Source organism: Haliotis rubra, unplaced genomic scaffold (assembly GCF_003918875.1).
Source record: "Haliotis rubra isolate DU_JTF1 unplaced genomic scaffold, ASM391887v1 Scf300, whole genome shotgun sequence".
NCBI lineage: Eukaryota > Metazoa > Mollusca > Gastropoda > Lepetellida > Haliotidae > Haliotis > Haliotis rubra.
In genome coordinates this window covers 702,487-726,434 of record NW_025766970.1, presented here as the reverse complement: position 1 = coordinate 726,434, position 23,948 = coordinate 702,487, and the positions used below count along the sequence as shown (strand labels likewise).

At 39.0% G+C, this 23,948-nt stretch overlaps 2 long non-coding RNA genes across 3 annotated transcripts; both read right to left on the bottom strand.

Moving 5' to 3' along the window:
• Window positions 1–601: 601 nt before the first annotated feature.
• LOC124282675 lies at window positions 602–22,196 on the bottom strand. Of its 2 annotated transcripts, none has more exons than XR_006900217.1 (3): window positions 22,151–22,196; window positions 2,783–2,904; window positions 602–1,039 (listed from the first exon to the last, which is right to left on the bottom strand). It is a non-coding gene; the product is annotated as an uncharacterized LOC124282675 (long non-coding RNA). The 2 variants fall into 2 exon arrangements; XR_006900216.1 differs by lacking the exon at window positions 22,151–22,196 and adding an exon at window positions 3,036–3,180.
• On the bottom strand, window positions 15,247–16,037 carry LOC124282676. The gene is made up of 3 exons (XR_006900218.1): window positions 15,908–16,037; window positions 15,680–15,771; window positions 15,247–15,414 (listed from the first exon to the last, which is right to left on the bottom strand). It is a non-coding gene; the product is annotated as an uncharacterized LOC124282676 (long non-coding RNA).
• Window positions 22,197–23,948: the final 1,752 nt, after the last annotated feature.

Sequence of the window (23,948 nt, the reverse complement as noted above, 5' to 3'; positions counted from 1 at the left end):
TTTTCTTGTCGACGAGCACCTCATGGTCTAGTGGATTGAACGTTTGCTTGGAGAGCGGCAATTCAATGGTTCGATCCCTGGCAACGTCAAACTAACTGACGTGAATAAATTGATAAACTTGTTCTTATCCACATTGAAGCTCCAAATTAAGAAGATAAACAAGAAATGGCCATTATACTGTGTGTGTGTGAGAGAGAGAGAGAGAGAGAGAGAGAGAGAGAGAGAGAGAGAGAGAGAGAGAGAGAGAGAGAGAGAGAGAGAGAGAGAGAGAGAGAGAGAGAGAGAGAGAGAGAGAGAGAGGCACATATTTAAACCATTAAATGGCAGTAGACACGGTGAAGTTTAACATTGTTTCATATATACATTATATCAGGTGTAGATTATGCACCACATCAAACAGGAAATTAGTCATTTATACGAAACAGAACATCAGATACCATGTACCCTTTGGAACAAAGTATTCTCATGTTTGTGTACTTTGTATAGTTCCAGTTGTCATAACAGTGTTACTGATCAGATTTAAGGTACAGATGCACCTTAGATACATGTATATACAAAACCTTGATACGGTGATTCAAATAAATAATGCAACACAGACAACAATGATAGATCAATGTTTACTGCTGAGTGAAGTGACAAAATAAGACAGAAAATGACAAATACTGATAAATGTCTGCATTGATTTCAGCATCATGCATACATAGTCATCTGTTCTCACACATCTATGGCTTCAAATCTTCTTGTAACATTTTGAATAGATGAAACTTTAAACTACGTTATCAAAATAGCGGTTTTCTTCTTGTTCAGGCAACCTTGATGACCTCGTAATTGCCAAGGTACAAGAACAAGGTCACCGCCAGTGTAAATCAAGATATCTCGCTCTGACCCAGCTTCTTGAACCTTGGACTTTGGTAGCTCCACCTTGATTGCCCATGACGCCCTCATCATCATGCCCGGTAACGTCGAACATTACCATCCCAGTTGTTCCAGGCTATTTTCGTGCGTCCTTCAGAAGGAGCCAGACTTGTTCCGTAAACACCTACAAAAAATTTCACTGGAATGAGTAAAAATTACAACACAGCAAAACAAGAGTACCGAAGTGTGGGAGCTTACATAGTAGAAGTGACTTTGGAATGGGGTTTGTAGAATTTATAGGCATACAAGTGAGCATGCATGGTTGCCAACGTCTTTATTAAGTGGAACACAACGTTTTGCTCACTCCTTCATCAGGTGATTGAACGCCAAGATGGAGAGAACGTATGTATGTATATGTAAGAAGAAGAGGAATAACATACCACCTTTGTTATCTTATGACCTATGTCGTTCTTAGATGTACATGACTTGCAAGCAAAATGCTCAAACGTTTATAAGAATCCGCCATTTTCTGCTTTGACTTCATGCTTGTCTGACAGCGAAAAATGTCAAAATGTTTCCAAAATAATGTTTGACACGACAAAAAATGTTTTCTATACAGTGCAACTGCTCATCATGTATCAAGATGTAACACATTAAGACATCAGAACTGTACAGATGACATGCTGGTCACCAGTATAACGACACCAACTGATTGGTCTGTCGTAACAGGCGACTAATGAGATCAGGTCGTCAGGCTCGATGGCACAGTTGATGGATGTCATCGGATCCCAATTACATAAATCGATGTTCATGATGTCAATCACTGGGTTATCTGGTTCAGACCCGATTATTCAGAGATCGCCGTCATGTAGTTGATTGCCACCTTATCAGACACACAAACAACATGCATGTTCTTTTATATGTATCAGAAATTTGGGTTTTGACTTATTTTCATCGTATGGAAAAGGTACAAACTACATTTTTAAAACAATTTCTAAATCTAGGTAAATTTGCTTCTAATAAGGCTATATACGGGGAAATTGGTAGATGTAATATGTTTGTGTTCAGCAGAATAAGAGCAGTTAAATATTGGTTAAAGTTGGTAAAAATGCATTACTAAAGGTACCCAAAACAGTGTTCTCTTTTTTTGAAATCACAAGATCAAATGGGTAAAGTTAACTGGATGTCTAATGTTCGACTATTACCCTTTTCTACTGGATTTTCCTATGTATGGATTGCCCTAGGGGTTGACAATGAAGACTGTTTTATATCTCTTTTCAAACAGCGTCATTCAAGAGTGGTCTATGTCCATTAGTACTAGATATTTAGAATATTATGCCTCTCATAAGTCGGTGCTAGAACCAGAATCATATATCTTAAATTTTCACGATAAATCATTGATAAGAGCTTTATGCAAATTAAGAATTGGTTTTCATGATTTCTGTGTAAATATGGTAAACCACGTAAACATGGTATTTCTACAGAATGTAAAAATGATTTGATCTGTTCTAATTGTACTACAGGCTCTATAGAGGATGAGTTCCATGCCATGTTTGTATCCACCAAGTATCTAAGTTTGCGAAAGAAGTATATGCCATTTCATTCAAACACTGTATTAGACAAACATCCACGTTCAAATTGGTTAAATTCTAAGAATATTATGATTGTTCAGTATGTAGCAATTTATCTCAAACATGATTTCTCTTTGCGTAGCCATAAATGTAACCATGAATGTAACCATATGTTCACGTGACTTGCATAGTATTTTGTAACATCAACAATTGTAATGTAGGCCTTAAGGCCAGAATTACCGAGTAAACTGAATCTGAATCTGAATCTGATGCTTAGCTTGATTTACAGAACATGTGTGTCTTTACCTGATTGTGTGGTAAAATATGTAGGCATAGTTTTGTTATTTGGGACACACCTGGCCCATACAGGGCATCGTTTGCTCCATCACTTTGGCGTATTCTGTTCTCCCTGACGATAGCGTCCTTCCCCGGCCCGTCCGTGTAGTGGTAAAATGTAATGGTTGCCATGTCTTAGCTCCTGAAACACAGAAAATATCAATCCTTCATTACTCATTTCCTCAACAGACAATAACACAACTGAAGTCATGTATTCTAAAAAATGCTTTTTTCATAGATTCTAAAAGAAAATGCATATGTATATCAACACACCCTTCCTTGTCGATGAGCAAATGCTTTGTGTTGAAGTCGCTGGCTTGAACGAAGTATGGTGACAAACAGAAAGTGGAAATACGAATGATCCCTTACAGTTTCTACGAAACGCGCCCAATGCAATCCATAATACATGAGTCATACAAGTACACGCCCACAACATGTAATAGGATGACGTGGCCGAATTCAACGCTATATACGGTATGTATCATGAGATTGTGTGCGTCCAGTTTCGTTTTTCCTTTAGTGGAATGAATACAATGTCAACCTGACATTGTTGGTACAGCTGTCCTTCTCAGACGGGCGAGATCTTCTGTCACTGTGTGTGATAAGATTTTACTAAATTGTCTGCTTTTGGAAGACTTCTCACTTAATCTTCCTTCATAAATATACCATACTGACCGAAACTGTGCTTCATATGGTAGTTTCAATAAAATAAAAGTTAGTCTGTATTGGATGTTTGCCGGGAGCGGGACACTCATATACAGGGATTTTGGAGGAGAACAGAAATAGAGATTGTTTAGCTGTATTGCATATAACGGTATACAATGCCTGCCGTGACTTCATGAAAACCAACATCTTCGCTAAAGTTTCAAAGTAGTTTAATGTCACATCGCTTCTAATGTGGGTACAAGGGACTACATGTTCATCATGACACCTCTGATATTGGTACAAGGGACTACATGATCATCATGACACCTCTAATGTTGGTACAACGTACTACATGTTCATCATGACACTTCTAAGGTTGGAACATGATGCTACATGTTCATCATGACACCTCTAATGTTGGTACACAATACTACATGTCCATCATGACACCTCTAATGTTGGTACCTGATGCTACATGTTCATCATGCCACTTCTCACGTTGGTGCACAATACCACATGTTCATCATGACACCTCTCATGTTAGTACATGATGCTACATGTTCATCATGACAGCTCTAATGGTGGTACAAGGTACTACATGTTCATCATGACAGCTCTGATATTGGTACAAGATACTTCACATTCATCACGACACCTTTAATGTTCGTACAAGGACTACATGCTCATCATGACACCTCTAATGGTGGTACAAGATACTACACGTTCATCACGACACCTCTAATGTTAGTACAAGGACTACATGTTCATCACGACACCTCTAATGTTCGTACAAGGACTACATGTTCATCATGACAGCTCTAATGGTGGTACAAGATACTACACGATCATCACGACACCTCTAATGTTCGTACAAGGACTACATGTTCATCACGACACCTCTAATGTTCGTACAAGGACTACATGTTCATCATGACAGCTCTAATGGTGGTACAATAAACTACATGTTCATCATGACAGCTCTAATGGTGGTACAAGATACTACATGTTCATCACGACACCTCTAATGTTCGTACAAGGACTACCTGTTCATCACGACACCTCTAATGTTCGTACAAGGACTACATGTTCATCACGACACCTCTAATGTTCGTACAAGGACTACATGTTCATCATGACAACTCTCATGTTCGTACAAGGACTACATGTTCATCACGACACCTCTAATGTTCGTACAAGGACTACATGTTCATCATGACAACTCTAATGTTCGTACAAGGACTACATGTTCATCACGACACCTCTAATGTTCGTACAAGATACTACATATTCATCATGACAGCTCTAATGGTGGTACAAGATACTACACGTTCATCACGACACCTCTAATGTTCGTACAAGGACTACATGTTCATCACGACACCTCTAATGTTCGTACAAGGACTACATGTTCATCATGACAGCTCTAATGGTGGTACAAGATACTACATGTTCATCACGACACCTCTAATGTTCGTACAAGGACTACATGTTCATCACGACACCTCTAATGTTCGTACAAGGACTACATGTTCATCATGACAGCTCTAATGGTTGTACAAGATACTACATGTTCATCATGACACCTCTAATGGTGGTACAAGACACTACACGTTCATCACGACACCTCTAATGTTCGTACAAGGACTGCACATTCATCACGACACCTCTAATGTTCGTACAAGGACTACATGTTCATCATGACAGCTCTAATGGTGGTACAAGATAATACATGTTCATCACGACACCTCTAATGTTCGTACAAGGACTACATGTTCATCACGACACCTCTAATGTTCGTACAAGGACTACATGTTCATCATGACAGCTCTAATGTTCGTACAAGGACTACATGTTCATCACGACACCTCTAATGTTCGTACAAGGACTACATGTTCATCACGACATCTCTAAAGTGCGTACAAGGACTACATGTTCATCACGACACCTCTAATGTTCGTACAAGATACGACATATTCATCATGACAGCTCTAATGGTGGTACAAGATACTACACGTTCATCATGACACCTCTAATGTTCGTACAAGGACTACATGTTCATCATGACACCTCTAATGTTCGTACAAGGACTACATGTTCATCATGACAACTCTAATGGTGGTACAAGATACTACATGTTCATCACGACACCTCTAATGTTCGTACAAGGACTACATGTTCATCACGACACCTCTTATGTTCGTACAAGGACTACATGTTCATCACGACACCTCTAATGTTCGTACAAGATACTACATGTTCATCACGACACCTCTAATGGTGGTACATGATACTACATGTTCATCATGACAGCTCTAATGGTGGTACAAGATACTACACGTTCATCACGACACCTCTAATGTTCGTAGAAGGACTACACGTTCATCACGACACCTCTAATGTTCGTACAAGGACTACACGTTCATCATAACACCTCTAATATTCGTACAAGGACTACATGTTCATCATGACAGCTCTAATGGTGGTACAAGATACTACATGTTCATCATGACAGCTCTAATGGTGGTACAAGATACTACATGTTCATCATGACAGCTCTGATGTTGGTACAAGGACTACATGTTCATCATGACACCTCTAATGGTGGTACAAGATACTACATGTTCATCATGACAGCTCTGATGTTGGTACAAGGACTACATGTTCATCATGACAGCTCTAATGGTGGTACAAGATACTACACGTTCATCACGACACCTCTAATGTTCGTACAAGGACTACATGTTCATCATGACAGCTCTAATGGTGGTACAAGATAATACATGTTCATCATGATAGCTCTGATGTTGGGACAAGGACTACATGTTCATCATGACAGCTCTAATGGTGGTACAAGATACTACATGTTCATCATGACAGCTCTGATGTAGGTACAAGGACTACATGTTCATCATGAGAGCTCTAATGGCGGTACAAGATACTACATGTTCATCATGACACCTCTGATGTTGGTACAGAAAGGAAGTGAAGTGGGGTTTGGTTGTAGATCAATCCCGAGAAGAACTCATCCTTGTTATTGAGTCATTCCATTCATTTCCTATCAAATACACCAGTCAGGCAGTCACTACAAAACTTTCTTTTTTTCTGGTTTAAGCTGTTTTTTGTCAATACGCTGTCAATATAATTACGTAGCAGGTTACGTTTGCGATTTCCAAACATCTAAGACATTAGCTAAGTTGTGACAGTGTAAAGTTCGGTAAAATTTTAAACGATTCCAGAAAAATCTCCTTAATTTGATATGTGATCAAATTAAAACCAAAACTGATACTTTCTTCATTGCCAGAGTTAAATGTGCAATGGAATATCCCCTCTTCTGGGGAATGAACCGCTTGGTCGGTCATCACCAGACACCAGATTCTCGGGACCATTTCTGGTGTTGCTGGCGTCACAGGGAGTCTAGGACAGAGCTTCAAAGCTATCTCTGCAACTCTTAAACTTTGCTCCTTACTTCTGGCATTTGAAGTGACACCCTTCCCCAAAGTTGTACTTATATCTTTATGTATGGGTGTCAGTGTTAAGTAAGCCCTTTGTCTGCAAGCATCTGATCACTGTATGTTCCTTAAGAATGCCGGTTACCTAAAAGTAACACACTCCTGCTTATTTTACTTATTTGTCACAACCAAACAATTTGCTAAGCTATGTCGGTTTTTTTATGGATGTACCATGTAATGTCCACATGAAACGACTTCTGCTCAGAACTCATCAGACAGCCCTTGAAGATATGTGATCACGAGGCTTACAAAATAGCATACAGCCATTGTACATATGAGCGTCAAATATATTCAACCACACACATTAAGGGCTACTGTTAGTTTACCACACACAGTAATGTATTTGCAGTAATATATGTTGTCCTAAATGTGAATTCCATACAATTGCTCTGTACACAATGGGCACTCATTTCCTTAATCACTGTGAATTTAAGCACAGTGAGATAAAGTAATTTTTATTCAACACGATCCTGCCCAGTTCACACAGGACCAAAAGCCGGATAGTAAACCATTGAAATAAACGTAAATACAGTAGGAAATACATGCCATGACCTGATTTACGTATGTTTTCAGATATTTCCTAACTTCGGGCATATATTTCATATGAATCTATACCTTTGAAACATATGCTCATCGTACATTTTCGTATGCACATGCACCTCGTTCATGTATGCCCTGACCGGATTGTCAGGGATTTCCAAACATGAATTGCAAAACAGATACCCCAGTAAATACATGATCATACAGTATTTCCAATGCATTCCTTTGAATTTCAATGGGTGCTGAAATTTCCGATCTCGTTCTAAGTTTCCTCGGGTTGGAAACATGTGAATTTACTTAGGTGGGGAAACACATGTAAATTTTCAAATTTGCAAATATTTACACACCTTAGATATTTATGTATCATACCGGATTTCAGGGGTATGTATATGAACGGTTTATACACCTTCATCTTACCTGTACTCAAGCAAGATGATCATATGTTTCCATCATGTGAATTACTTGGTTCATGTAATTTCATTTTCACACATTTTAGTACGTTTGAAATCAACGTTCACATGACCTCAATATTCTTATCACCAAAAGAGCCTGACAAAGAAAGCAGTATTACGCAAGTTCACACGCCTTATCAAGCTGCACTCGCTCTAGCTACCAGTATCAGTTACGCCTTGTCTGTGGTGTTGGCAAATCTTGTGAGGTGCATGTTTCGAGGGATTAAAAGGTTCAGTGGTGAACAAAGGGCGATGCGTTGCCCCTTTGTCCTCGCAAGTGTCCCTAGCTGTCCCAATAGAATAGCACTTTGTCGCTCTTGGAGCACAGCCAAATATGCTACACGAACCAACTCGTAATTTCTTAAGTCTGTTCAGCTCGCGCATCACTACTGTAAAATATTTTGTGGCAGTACATAATTGGAATATTATTGCACTGCACGTGACCTTCCTTAATAGTCTCACAGTGCCTGAACAATGTTATTTCTCCATTCGCTCAGCCTTTGCTGAAATAACGCTATACATAAACTTAAAGTTGTCCACATTTGTTTCACTAACGCAAAAGTATACGATAACAAACAATGCCATATCAAATTATATATTCTGTGAGACATGAAATGAAAAATTGCTTTTATCGTGTAGCGATTATGACCGGATAGCACAGGCGGGTGCGTTCTCTGAGTATATCATAGGCATGTTGGATCTTCGTGCCTTTTGTGAAATTCGTCTATATTGTCCTGTTTAAATTGACGATCCATAACTCAGATTACGAGTAAATATCACGTAAGTAATTGTGATGTCGCATTGTTGTAAATTTCCCTGTCGGAGAAGTCATTCTCACAAGATATATATTCCCCTGTTTGGAGAAGATCTATGGCTATTACGCCCCAGTGTTGCTAAACATCTTGTAGGCCTTTAGTCTGATACAGACGCAGACCTCGCATGTTCAAGTTCAGATCTGACAGGGGCTGAAAATATCATTTCGACATGAACACAATATCTCAGTGTTTTCCTAAGTAAGTGGAGTGCTTTCTACAACATTGGAAATAACTGTATCGTTGTCCTTCTGATATTCCCGGGGCGGCGGGGTAGCCTAGTGGTTAAAGCGTTCCCTCGTCACGCCGAAGACCCGGGTTCGACTCACTCACTCACTCTGATATTCCCCCGAACGGAAGCTCTACCCATGTAGGGTACAATGTGTAATTTACAGAATTGTAGGGAATAGTCTTAAGACTTTTCTACTTTGACCACGATTCTTTGAACTTGTAAAAGTCGTTGGAGAAGACCAAAAGAGAAAAGGGTAGTGCGCGATGTATCTGACGGACGTATATGGAGAACGTTCGAAGGACTTTATAAATACAATAATAGAAATACCGGTTATGTTTAAAACGTACCCTCAATCTGATAGCCAGAGGGATAATTGTGAAAAGATCGCAGTATGTATCATCATAAAAGGGCCAAGATAAAAGTACATGTCATTCATCCCACATTACATCCCTTTAATAGACACGGGACATCGTTGTTACAGGTAGGGCAAACACTTTTTCTAAAGGTATCTGCCGGTTTCACGCTACATACATGTGTTCAGATTATCGAGAAAACTAGCGACGCAAGTTCTCCTCCATCACACCAGAGACCATACAATCTATCATATGGCCTTTGTCACACATATAATTGTATAGATACCCAGTGTTTATTGATAGCGATGAAGCAGCTTATCAAAATTTACGGCCGACAGTATCATCTGCATTACTCTCACAGGGTTGTCATGGTAACGATAATTTGGCATACTATTTATTGTGTTATTCTTTAATCTGCGATTAGAATTTAAATCAGTTTTGACGTGAGCATGTTAAGAAAAGAGAAGCTGTAAAACGAAATGTATTGTGATAGAACCTTTGGCCTATTGTGATAGGCCTTTGTAAAAGCGAGTTTCAAGCCACCTACATAAAAACCTGTTTTCATGATAAATATCTGCTAATCCTTGGCACGATTCCTACCATATCATGGGCATGTGTTTGTGAATCATAATCAAATAGTTATGATACAAGGCGTCCATTGCGCGTCAACAACACATGCAAACAGGGGCGTAGCTACCATTATAAAAAACAGCTCGAGCTTACACATGATCTTTGCTAAAAAATAATTTGTCTTCTAATTCTTGCCAAAAATACCTACAAACACTTTCCATTTAAAAAGTGGAAATAACTCTTTGAATCATACTGACTACAGTATTCTTTGATTAAAGCATTACATGTACAGTAAACAGGTTATTCTTCACATCATAACTTTCGGTGATGATTGTTTTTCCATCGACATGTATGAGGATGTTTTGTTACAATCATGATTATATGTGAATCGTCACTGAAATGGAGTTGTTTATTTTTCATTTGTTTATCATTTATTTTAGTAAAAACACCAAATACTCGATGTATGGTATTGTATCAATGCAGCAGACATGTGTAAACTATGTCCAAACATATTTGTATATGAGGAAATCACATTTCAATTTCGACAATATTTTGAAGCCATTGAAATCATCAAACGTCAAACGATAAATCTTCAAGTCTCATAAAAAATGAAAGTTGGGCAAGCCCTCAATACCACCTATAATATAAATCTTTGCAGCCCATAGGGCTTACACGAAAAATATGGCTTGCTACGCGCCTGGCAAACGCACGAAATTGCAATACGGGCCTCTGAGCACTGATTCTCCGTGACCTGGAGACGCATGTGACTGAGCGTATGTTGGGACGTCGTCTGTCATACAGACCCTGAAGCAAATATAACCAAGCCCACGCAAGTCTACAAAATGTGGCAAGGCTAGATTTCCACAGCTTCAGGAGAAAGTCTCAGGGCTCTTTTTCATTATATTATATATTGTTTTATACTATGACCTTTTGCTGTAAAATATGTTCATATCAGAGACTAGTTGTTAATCTAGTTCTGACGGGTAGAAGACAAAAGACAAAATGGATACTAGTGCTGTTACTATTTTTTAATTATATATAAACATTCGTCCTTGTCTCGGGATGAATGTTTATTTTCCACCAAATGTACATTCGGAGGATATCGAAATCTAGGTTAAGCTATTTGAATCATATTTGCAATTAAAACACCCAAACAATGGTTTGTTGTTCAAATTTTGGTTTTCCATATCTTGTCCCAGTCTGTATCACAGTCACAGAACGATATTTTTCCTCTTCCGTCTCTAGCAAAAATCACTGCAGGGTTCGGGTTATGGAGTGCCATACCAAACACCCACAGCTGGCGGGACCAACATCTCCAGTAACATTTACATCTGCCAACGCTTAATTCGCAAGTGGTGAGGCAATAAGCTAATGAGGCTAAGGGTTTGTGAAATATCTATGATGCCTTATATGAAGTCTATCATCTAAGCAAGTCTAGCTATGTATGGCGTTGTCACTGCTTGAAGAATGGCTCCTTTAGAATTTTATTTGGTAAATACATGTCATTGTATTAGTATTTCCATCATATTGGAAAATACATAGACCAACGCTTAGTGTCTGAATATATATAATTTTGATAGTGACAAACAAACTTATTTAAAATGAAAAGGATCCCCAGGGAGACACGAGATTCAGTCCGGCCAGCCATGACAGTTAGATATGTTTACTTTGTAACCCGACACCCAAAGAGAGTTAGGTTTCTTGCAGATGTTAACAGAGCCTGGACCTGAGGAGATCTCGACTTGTTTCATTTAACATTGCAGAGAGGGCTTGGCAGTAAGGGAAATAATGTGGTTCAGGGACTGTGAGACAGACTAAGCAGTAAGGAAAATAATGTGGTTCAGGGACTATGGCAACCTACACTTCATTGTGACTATGATTAAAGCATCATTTTAAAACACAAGGGTTATTTCCTTTGCGTTAACTGACAGGCTTTCGGTGTCAAATTATTTGGAACCCCGGCCAAATGTGATGTTATGCTGTCTGGAACTATGGCCTTTTTGCAATGCTTTGGTTGCACATAATGATAAGTGATTGTTGTACATATGATCTTTTTGAAGGATAATCTCAGCTGACTAATACTTTGCACGTGTTTCCCCCCACTCTTTCCATACCCGTAAAAGTTAATTTTCCATATATATGTCTGTAAGAAAATACTGTAAAGTAATGGGATTGCTGAATTTGGCCACCTGAGGTAGTGACCACAGCACTCTGGTTATACTGCATTCAGAGAGGACAGAGCTTGGCAAGATGCCAATAAATATGCTTGTCATTTAAACCTTTATCTGATGTTTGTGGAATGTGATTTTATAATTGAAGATGCTTCCTGCACAGGTAGCCCCAATATAGATGTTGTTAGTCTGTGAATCTTCCAAATTACTTCGTCTCTTTTTTTCAATTGAAATTAAGATCTTTGCCTTATATCAAAATAATATAGTTTCAGACTTAATGTGCTTATGTCGGGAATCAAACACCGGTTTTTGACCTGACAGGCGAACGCTTTAACCACGAGCGTACCCCATGCATCATTCCTTGATACTGTTAAAGATTATACATTGGTACATGTATTATACATTCAAGATTGAACCCAGTTTTGTCCCCATATATCCTTCAGTTTTTATGTTAGTGACATGATCTGCACACTGATAATTTAAAAAGAGGAATATAAATAATGATTGTTTGCGATCTTTATCCAATTTAGTTTTCCATTTATCTAGTAATTTTCAGTTTCTATTTCCTGGAAATTCTGTACGAAGGTACTTTTAACAGTTTCACCCAATAACAGTAAAGCATACAGATAATACGTTTCGGTACTTTGATAGAATAATAAGTACACATTATATTTCATGATATTGAGATACCAAAATGATTAACATAATTACATAATGTATAACAAATTAGACAGCAAAAAGCAAAAGCAAAGAAGAAAACGCATGAGCAACATAAATGCTGGCAGGTTGTAAGATTTCAATAATTATCGAAACTGCTTAGTTATGAGCTAGTTGCAATCACTACAATTTTCTATAGTCTACCCAAGAGATGGAAACAAAATAGGTTTATTATGAAAATTATGAGCTAATTGCAATCACTGCAATTTTCTCTAGTCTACCCAAGAGATGGAAACAAAATATGTCTACAGTATATTCCGTCGGGTAACTGAAATTTGAGAAAGCGTCCGTAATACCTGTATTCCGAATCAAAAAGAGGTCATACCAAGTATGTGCATGTTCACACATTTACAACAGTAATTTACACCGGGAATCATTAATACATTGTAATCATCTTTTTGAAAGTATAGATCAGGAAATTTGTTCAGTTATGATCAGTCGGATAACTCACACAAGTGAGCACTAAAATTAGGGAACTACCGGTTCATGTCTGCGTGAACACATCTGTCTGTGTTTTATTGTAATTAGCAGTGTCTCCTTGTATAGCATATATAAGAAGTGTACCTAAGGTCAGTTATATAAACTGTTATGTAATTTCCATTAGAAAAAGTATAAACGATATTACCTACTGGTCAGAAAGACTTATCAGTACCCCAACACCGACCCACCGCCAACACCCCACCCTAGGCCTTTTCCCATGCCACACCCTCTCCCTCGCACGCACACACTCGCACACACACACACACACACACACACACACACACACACACACACACACACACACACACACACACACACTCGCACGCACGCACGCACACACACACACGCACGCGCACGCGCGCACACACACACACACACACACATCGCTCTGGCCCATAGACCCGATATTTGAACCTTTTAAACAGACACCATGTGTATGTCAAGAAAGACACGCACGTTATTAGTGGTGTTCAGTCATGGGTATCACATCACCATGTGTTTCTAATTATCTCAGTACATTATGGCGTGCTCGGACGCGCTAACGAACCCTATGTGACAGTTACATTACAGAACCATTGAAATACATGTTAAAGTAGTGCTAATCATGTAACACTATATTTACCAATTTCCAACCATTTACGCATGTACGAAATATATGACAAATCTAACCCTGGTCATACGAGATTTCAAGGGTATTGAAATGCATGTCCTACAATCACAGCATTGTGTGTGGTCTTATACTTTATACAAGATCTGGAATTTTGGTGATACCTGTTCAGTTCAATGAGGACTTGAAAAACTTGAATTATTTCTATATGAATTATGTTATTCCAGAATTATTTAAGCATGTGTGAATTCACTGATCACTTTTCTTCTTAGTTCGAGCACACTTGCATCTTAATCATCAATGCATCATTACATTCTATGTTAGTGTTATTGATAATAAATTATTAGACATGTTGGTTAGAGACATGTTAAATAATATTTCATTCAGGAGAAGCAAATATTTCACATGAAATACAATTACGAAATTTATTAAGGCTTTGTTATCTTTTTATTTTTAAAAACTTTAATAAAACTTCATTGAGATCAGTTGACACTTATAACAGTAGGTCATGTTCAACAATACATGGAAGTCATGGTGGCTGAGAGGGATAGGCGTCTGACTTTGTGTGCTGACGATTAGGTGCCTACTCTGAGAGTGTGGGTTCGAATCCCAGATGGGACTCAACCCAACCAAAGTACAAGAATCTGTACTTTACTAAGAGAGTGTAATCCCAAATATATGGTAAATACATGGGAGACAACTCTTCAAAAAAAGCTCAAAACATTTCAATATGTTCATGACAACAGAATCATGTAAGTCATAAATATGGCAATATTCTTATAACAACAGTTACTTTACAAGTGGTTTGTCAAAATTGCATAACTGAGCACAAACTTGTTCACTTTGATTAATAAGCTTCTTGCATTCCAGTAGAAAAATACCTTGTAAAAATTTAAAGTTCTTGAGGCGACCAATTGCCCCTTCAACATGTATTCGAGCATGGGCTATTCTCCTCGTTTTCTGAACAGCTGCCTTGCTTAACTGCTTACCATGCGCGAAGGCGGTATGTTTATTGTACATCCACTTAATGCTAAGAGATCCGTAACCAAAAACCCCTGTCAGCCATTATGTCATCACCATAGTTTAAGTTATCAAGGAAACCTGATTCGTTAACAATGCGCCTATCTGACACTGAACCAGACCACAGTGGAGAGATGTAAGTAAATGCACCTGTTGGGGAAATAGCAACCAGACATTATTAGAAGGTATTGTGATGTTTGTACTGTGACCAGGTCACTCTCTGACCAGATGGCAATGAGGGTTTCTGTACAAAACATTATGTACAATCTATAATGGCAATATTCTTTTTGAAATATCTAAATGCCTTTGGGAGGTGAAGTTGAACCTGCAGTCTGATTAGTCACTTAACAACAAAACTGAGCTCCCTTGATATAAACTCAGTGTATGTCCGGAAGTAACGGCTAACTGTCGATGATGATATGCCAAACAGATCACTCAAATGGTCGACATCCAGGCCACGTCAAAGGCGCACAGGTGTTAGGAAGGAAGCTGTGAAGGTGGAAAGTCCCCTGGGGTGATGGTCATCTTTATTTTTGGCATTCTCCTGAAAAGTAAATATGTATCGGTTAACATGGTCAAGTGGATCTGTTCATTAATTAATGTATTTCACAGTGGCTGGTACTAGGAAGTCAATGATAATTTGCAAGTGACCATTAAGAAAAACGATGCTCTTTACAGCATTGCCTGTGAAAGGGTTAACAAATGGCATATTGATCAGTGACTAAGTAACATTCAGTGTATATGTTTCAATAGATAGTATGTAGGTGGTTATTAATAAAAGCAATATTAAAGCAATAAACAAAACATACTGTTGTTTCTTCCCCTTTCCACAGTGTTAACCTCTCAGCTTTGGACTGTAGGAATCTGTGCAGGAACAACAGAAGCTGGATGGATGTAATACCTGAAATAGTTTTTAACATTGATCAAATTACTATTTTAAAACACACATTAAGGTCTATATCATGCAAAATATATTATCACTAAATAAAAGATAAAATTCATGTTTTTAATATAGATTTGAAACATATATTATTTACCTGTGTAGAATTTGCATGATCTGTCACTTCTGAGAATATCACCCATGAATAGTTTTCTCTACAGAAGTTTAGGTTGTTTGAGCTGATCATCACTGTAGCCGGCCAGATCATCATGCAAGATGTCAGTCTGAGTAGCTGCATCAGAATAGGAAACCTGTTTTCTTACATCTGCAAAATAAAACATGTTTGTTAAAAACAAAACTGGGAATATGATAAATGGTCCAAAAACAAACACTAGACAACATCTTATAATTTCATAATTGCAAACTTGTTCAGACAATAAACAGTGCTAAAAACCCAACCGGATTTCATTAACTAAACATTTCATTTAAAAGCTTTGTCTGTAATATAATCAATGGATATACCTTCATTATCAACATTCGTATCTTGCTCTTCAGAACCCTTAGTTATTTCATTTTCCTTATCAATGTCCGCATTGAGTACCTGCAAAAAAAATCATTAATTAATATTTTATGAACATCATAAATTATTATAAATCATTTAAAATTTAGTTATTTATTTGTTAATTTATTTATTTGTTTATGTGTTCTTTCACTTTAATTCATTTCATTCCCATTGATTGGTTAATTGATTCAGCATCGGAACTATGCATACCTGGAGTTGTGAACGACTTCTTTTCTTCTCTGGCGACAAGCTCACACGGCCTTAAGTGGTGGTCTTGACTTCTTCGTGTTGAAGATTCTCAGTTCCACACCTCTAGCGGTAGTTGGTATAGGGCCAGGATTTTCGCCTGTAGGACCATGTCCACCAACAAAGTGTTTGGAACATACGTAAGTATCTTGGGTGATCCTGTGACGGCCGAAATCCCCACCGCGGGAACACGCTCTGATCCAACGGTCACACATCTCGGGCTTTGATGTGGGCTTTGGAATTTAATAAAAAACACATCTGCCATATGTGGTTTATGGTAGAAACGTGAGTCACTATTACAAGTGCCATAAGCGCAATCGTTTTACCCCATATTGATGATATTGCACTTTGAACTTGACGAGGCTCACTCAAGGGCACGGTTGACAGCCGCCATTTTGTCCCAAAGCTTGACCTGTACCACGTGATCAGCAGCTAGATCACATGACTTGAGGAAATTCCACTACTGAACACCCGTTCCAAAATAAGACATGGTATTACACTGTTGAGTTCATTTTACTTTACATACAATCCACGGCATGTACCCTTCGGTCGAGCAATTAAGACTGACTGTGTCATATCAGTTTACATGCCGATTGTGGAAGATAATTATCGGCGAAGTGTTTGGAAAGGAGGATCAACCATTACCCAACTTAAACTTGCTACTGACAGCTCTCACGAAGGGCAATACTCGTATCAGCTGGAGGACAAGATATTGTCACTAGTGGGGATACGTGGACCATGTATAGTGTTTGTGGGAGGTGCTCAAAAATATATCCACTTACATCGCTGCTCCTGCACGCAATATACTGGAAAACACCCTTGATATGTATTAACATCACATTTGTTCAGTACATCAAAAGAGTCATTGTTCAACAGTACAAATTCAATTTACTTGTTGTTTATCAATGCAAGCTAAATTGTCATGACAACGGAATGGCATACACGTACCTGACATTGTAATATAAACATGCAAACCTCTGTGCCATTATTCTCTGCAGTTATTCGATTTCAGTTCTGATTTGTTAATGCAGTACGCTGATAAACATCTTCAATGACCATGACAACTCAAAAATGCACATCGACAATAACGTAACAGAGAGAGTGTATCTATCAAACAACTAATGTTACATGATGTCCAGTACAGGAAGTGGTCGATCCTGGTTTAGGATGCCAAAGTAAGATAAACAATATCTTTGGAGATTGGCCTTCGGTTTGCTATGCGAATATGTGTAAATATTCGGGTTGACACACAAGTGAGTACAAAGACATAGGTGCGTGTAGAGCGGTTGTTAGTTGAAGTACCGTGATACTTACAACATCACAGGCCTTTAGGATGTCAAACACTTCGTGTGATCATCCGATTATCAATTTAACGTGAATATGTTCATACTTCATTGATAAAGGTTGTATCATGCTTTCACGTGCGCGAAATACACAAGTCATCAAGTTGGGAAGTGCACGTAATATCTCCAAATCATCGATAGCTTTCTCACGTGCGCGAAATACACATCATGTCGGGAAGCGCACATAAGATCTCCAACTCATCATTGATAGCCTTCTCTTTCCCAGGTCCAGTCACCAAAATATTCCTTGTGGACGAGCACCTCATGGTCTAGTGGATTGAACGTTTGCTTGGAGAGCGGCACTTCAATGGTTCGATCCCTGGCAACGTCAAACTAACTGACGTGAATAGATTGATTAACTTGTTCTTATCCTAGTTGTAGTTTCAAATAAGAGGATAACAAGAAATGGTCATTATACCGTGTGTGAGTGGCCTGTCCAGGGTAAACTGTGGCATGGTATCTCAGTAGGATTAGATGAGTCATCTACGGATATATCAGTCCGGGTCATGTTAACAGCATACACACGCACGAACGCACACATACACAGCCGCGCAAATAAGAATAACATACACATGCATGCACACACATACAAAGACATGGTGCAAGTACGTACACACATGCAAACGAACATGCACGTGGGCGGTGGGGTAGCCTAATAGCTCGTCACGCCGAAGACCCGGGTTCGAATCCCCACATGGGCAGAATGTGTGAAGCCCATTTCTGGTGTCTCCCGCCGTGATATTGCTGGAATATTGCTAAAAGCGGCGTAAAACCAAACTCAGTGAGTGCACGCACGTAACCACTCCTATATGAGCTCAATAATCTTGAGAACAAAGCTTAACCCTATTTCCCCCACCTCGTCATCTTGGTTCAAAACCTTCAGCCAGATGTTCACGACAGGCTCCACAACGTAGAGGAAAAATCGGGGTTGCCTTCTATGATTTAAAACCATTAAATGGCAGTAACCACGATGTCGTTTAACAATGTTTCATAAATGCTAAATATCAGGTGTATAGATTATGCCGAACATCAAACATGAAAGCAGTTACTTATACAAATACTTTAACATGAAATACCCTATACCGTTTTTCAGTTAGATATTCTCATGTTTTGATAATTTGCATAGTTCCAGTTCCGGTTAAACTGTGTAACTGGATCAATAATTACATCTGTTTTGCTACTGTTTCAGTTTCCTATTGTTTACGATCCAGATGCACCATTAAATATACACAAAACATTGACACGGTGTATCAAATATATAATACAACACAGACAACAACAATAGATCGAAGCAACAAAATAAGACAGAAAGGGACACACTGGTGACTGTTGTGTTCTCATCATTGACGACATGTCCTGATTCCAGCATAATACATAGCCATCTGTTCTCAGCCATCAGTGGCTTGGAATCTTCTTATGAAATTTTTAACACATGAAACTTTAAATTATGTAAATAATATTCTGGTTTTCTCCTTCGCTCCTTGTTCAACTTTGATGACCTGGTAAACGCCAAGTGGAAGATCACCGGCAGTGTAAATCAAGATATCTCGATTTGTCGGAACTACTGTAACCATGGTCTTAAGTAGGTCCACCCTGATTGCCCACGATGCCTTCATCAGCGTGCCAGGCGTGAGGATACTATCCCAGTTGTTCCGTATACACCTACAAAGAATAGCACTGAAATGAGTAAAACATTTTCTAAGATGCCTAACGGTTAGAACAATCGAAAATACATTATTAGACAATAAAGGTATTGGTGCTTGATTGGCATTTTAGAAGATGATATTTGATGAACATAGAGATTTTTTCTGGGTTACATTTTCTTTTTATTCTCGAGTACAACGTTTCAGGGCCAGAACAAGCCCTGAAACGTTGTACTCGAGAATAAAAAGAAGATGTAACCCAGAAAAAATGTCTATGTTCAATAAAGGTATAGTTTTTTGATGACGTAACAATTGAATGACGTTATCCCGTCACTGCGCCATTCTAGTGTGCCACCTCGTAATCGAACCATTTTACATTACATCACAATGTAAGCGACGTCACGATATATGCCAGTTGTCATCGCCTCGTACGGCCTCCTACAGTAAACTACTCTGTTGCATCCCGTTTCTAGGTTTGCAGTTGCTTCACGCAGCTAACATCACTGGTGGAAACATTACGTTTATGTTTTACGACGGTTAAAATGTGTCAATTCGACTCACAAGTTTTCAGCGACACGGTAACGTTTGCAATGTTTACATTCCCACAATGCAATCGTGGAATGTCGCTTGACTATTCAGCTTCATCTGGATGTACTGATCTAAACTTACGTTGGTAGTAGAAATGCGACGTTCATATTGCCCCATATGGTTTACGTTAATGACAGATGTAATTAAAATAATTCAGAGAAGATATTTAATCCGAACGTAAACCGTCATTAAACTGTTATCATCTGTTTTCTTCTGGTAACGTTCGTCTTAACGTAGGGGGGCAGACACATCAATAGAACAGCGCGCCAGTTAGCCCTGTGCGAGGATTCTTAATTTAGGTCACCGACACTGTCGTTTGTTTTCTGCCTTAAATTAATCGTAATTATTCTTAGAAAGTATTAAATTTGGCATCTTAGAAAAGAAATACAGTTCGCTCTACCACCATGTATAGTGTAATAAAGCACACTTTCGGCGTCCTCGTGCTTTAACTATAGTAGTTCACGGGGAAAGTGTGCTTTATTACACTATACATGGTGGTAGAGCGAACTGTATTTCTTAAACAACACTGCAAATGTGTACCGAAGTGTGGGAGATTATATAATAGACTTTGACATGAGTTTTGTAGAATTTATACGCATACGAGAGGGAATGCATGGATGTCAACTTCTTTATCATGGGGAACACAACGTATTGGAGTATCCGCTCACTCCTTCAACAGGTTACTGAATGCCAAGATGGAGAGAGTATATGTATGTACTTATCTTACCTCACACATAAATGTCGTTTTCTGATTGGCTGAGCGCTCTTCTATTAGTTTCAATGTACCCCGCTGTCAATGGCAATTCATTTGGTACTTCGTGGGAGTAATTCTTTATCTCGAATTACGTTGAATCACGTATGATGTACGGAAATTACCGATGTTTTGCGAATGCAAATCGATGGAAGGGAGATAACTCTAATCTGTTTTTTTGTCTGCAAAATCTAGCGATGGCTACAAAAATATTTGTACCCGTGCTTCAAACAATTCAAAATTAACATTAAGGTGTTCGGTAAGATAAATACGTTGTTCACTGGTCCCTCGGGGCCCATGGGTTGATGTACCCTCAATGTTTCTTTATGTTCACCACACCCTTCGGGCTCAGGGAATATAAACAAACATCAAGGGTACATCAACCCATGCCCCCCTCGTGACCAGTGAACAACTTATAACGTAAAAACTACAAGAGTAATAACATACCACCTTTGTTATCTTATGACCTATGTCGTTCTTAGATGTACATGACTTGCAATCAAAAAGCTCAAAGGTTTATAAGAATCCGCCATGTTCTCCTACAACTTCATACTTGTCCGACTGTTATTAAATGTTAAAATGTTTCCAAAATAATGTTTGACATGACATGAAACGTTTTCTATACAGTGCAACTGCTCATCATGTATCAAGACGTAACACATTAAGATATCAGAACTGTACAGATGGCATGCTGATCACCAGTATAACGACACCAACTGACTGACCGGGTTAAAATTGGTCTTCATTAGCCGAAGCTTGTCGTAACAGGCGACTAATGAGATCGGGTCGTCAGGCTCGTTGACTTATTTGATGGATGTCATCGTATCCCAATTACATAAATCGATGTTCATGATGTCAATCACTGGGTTATCTGGTTCAGATCCGATCATTCAGAGATCGCCGTCATGTAGCTGATTGCGACCTTAACTAACATACAAACAACATGTTTAGCTTGATTTACAGAAAGTATGTTTGTTTACTGCATTGTGTGGTAAAATATGTAGGCATATATTTTTTTTATTTGTGACCCAACTGTCCCATACCGGGCATCCTTAACTCCATTACTTTGGCGTATTCGGTTCTATCGGACGATAGCGTCTTTCCCCGGCCCGTCCGTGTAGTGGTAAAAGGAAATCATTGCCTCTATGTTTTAGCTTCTGAAACACAGAAAGTATCATTCCTTCGTTTAGTCCTTTCCTCAACAACATGTATTCTTAAGGCATGCCTTATATGTTCCAAAAGAGAATGCATATGTATTTCAACACACCAAGAACGTTCCCTTCCTTGTCGATCGGCAAATGCTTTGTGTTAAATTCGCTGGCTTGAACGATTTATAGTGACAAACAGAAAGTGAAAATAAGAATGATCCCCTTACAATTTCTTCGAAACGTGCCCAATGCAATCCATAAAACATGCGTCATACAAGTACGAATTCAACGATTTATATGTATCATAATATTGTGTGCATCCATTTTCATTTTTCCTTTCGTGGAATGAATACAATGTAAACCCGACATTGTCGGTACAGCTGTCCTCCTCAGAGGGCTGAAATCATGTGGAACTGTGTGTGACACGGTTTTACTAAATTGTCTGCTTTTGGATGACATCTCACTTAATCTTCCTTCAAATATATAAATTACCATACTGACTATAATTGTGCTTCATATGATATTTTCAATAAAATAAGAGTTAGTCTGTATTGCATGTTTGCCGGGAGCGGGACACTCATATACAGGGATTTTGGATGTGAAGAGAAACAGTGATTGTTTAGTTATTGTTCAGGTTCTCATCAGCACACTTTTTGTATACCCGTATGCGACACAGGTATCACGACTGTAACATCATTCGGTTGGCTACACATGACGTTGCTAAAGACAGGTCACACACTAATCTATTTAAACCACCCAAACCATCCACGAGCGCGATCTTCCCCTTCAGCCAGCCTATAGAGAGTCTGGTATCGTTTTCCTGCTCTGTTTGTCTCAGTCACTGCACAAGAGGAATGTTGTTGAGTGGGGCGTCATTTAACATGTACACACATGAACCAGGCTCACTTGCGACATCATCCCCGACAGCGGAGGGCCGCCTACGTGAGCCAGGTCTTACAGTCAGTTGTTTGTCAATATTAAAAGACCGACATCGTCTACCAGTCAGTTGTGTCATGTGGAAAGAGAATGGCCTCTCCCGCGATGTAGATGTATGGTATATGATGTATAGACTTGAATGTTGCACACCAAATTGCACACACAGAGTCTTCAGGGGTGGTAGTAGTTTAATGGCACACTTGCAGTCGGAGAACACACACATACGCACGCACGCACGCGCGCACACACACACAGTCCTGAGGAATTAAATTCTGTATTATAGATACATCAACAAGAATAAATTCACAGACTGCCTTGTCCATCATTAACACACACACACGCACAGACAACTCTTGTGAAGGATACGAAATCAGTGACAGCGCTATAATGCATCACAACACATCCACTCTAGGATCAGCATATTAAGGACTATTAGCCATCTAATGCGTGTTATCGAGTTTAGGTTCATGGTAATATAAAGTCCAAATAAGGATTCGATATCACAGACCAGTCATGATGAGTCAGTATGGCTTTACGCCGCTTTTAACAATATTCCAGCGATATCAAGACGGGGACACCAGAAATGGACTTCACACATTGTACCCATGTGGGGAATCGACCCCGCGCCTTCGGCGTGACAACTCAACGCTTTAACCACTAGGCTACCCCACAGTCTCAGGCCAGTCATGATTTCCATCCTTTGACGCACGACCTGACGTGTCATCAACGTGCTGACATTGAGTTTCAACACTTGAAACAGAATCACGAAATATCGCGAGGATTAATTGACGAAGCCTGCTCGATATGTGCTAATACTTGTAAAGTGAAAATACATCAATGCGGCGATAACTATCCGACTAAGAATCACCACTGTCTGCCATATTTCCCAACACGAACTCAACAATGCAGTATTGAAACTGCTATTGACTGCTGAATATAATACAAGGCAGCCCGTTCATATCCGGGCTGAAACACGTGATC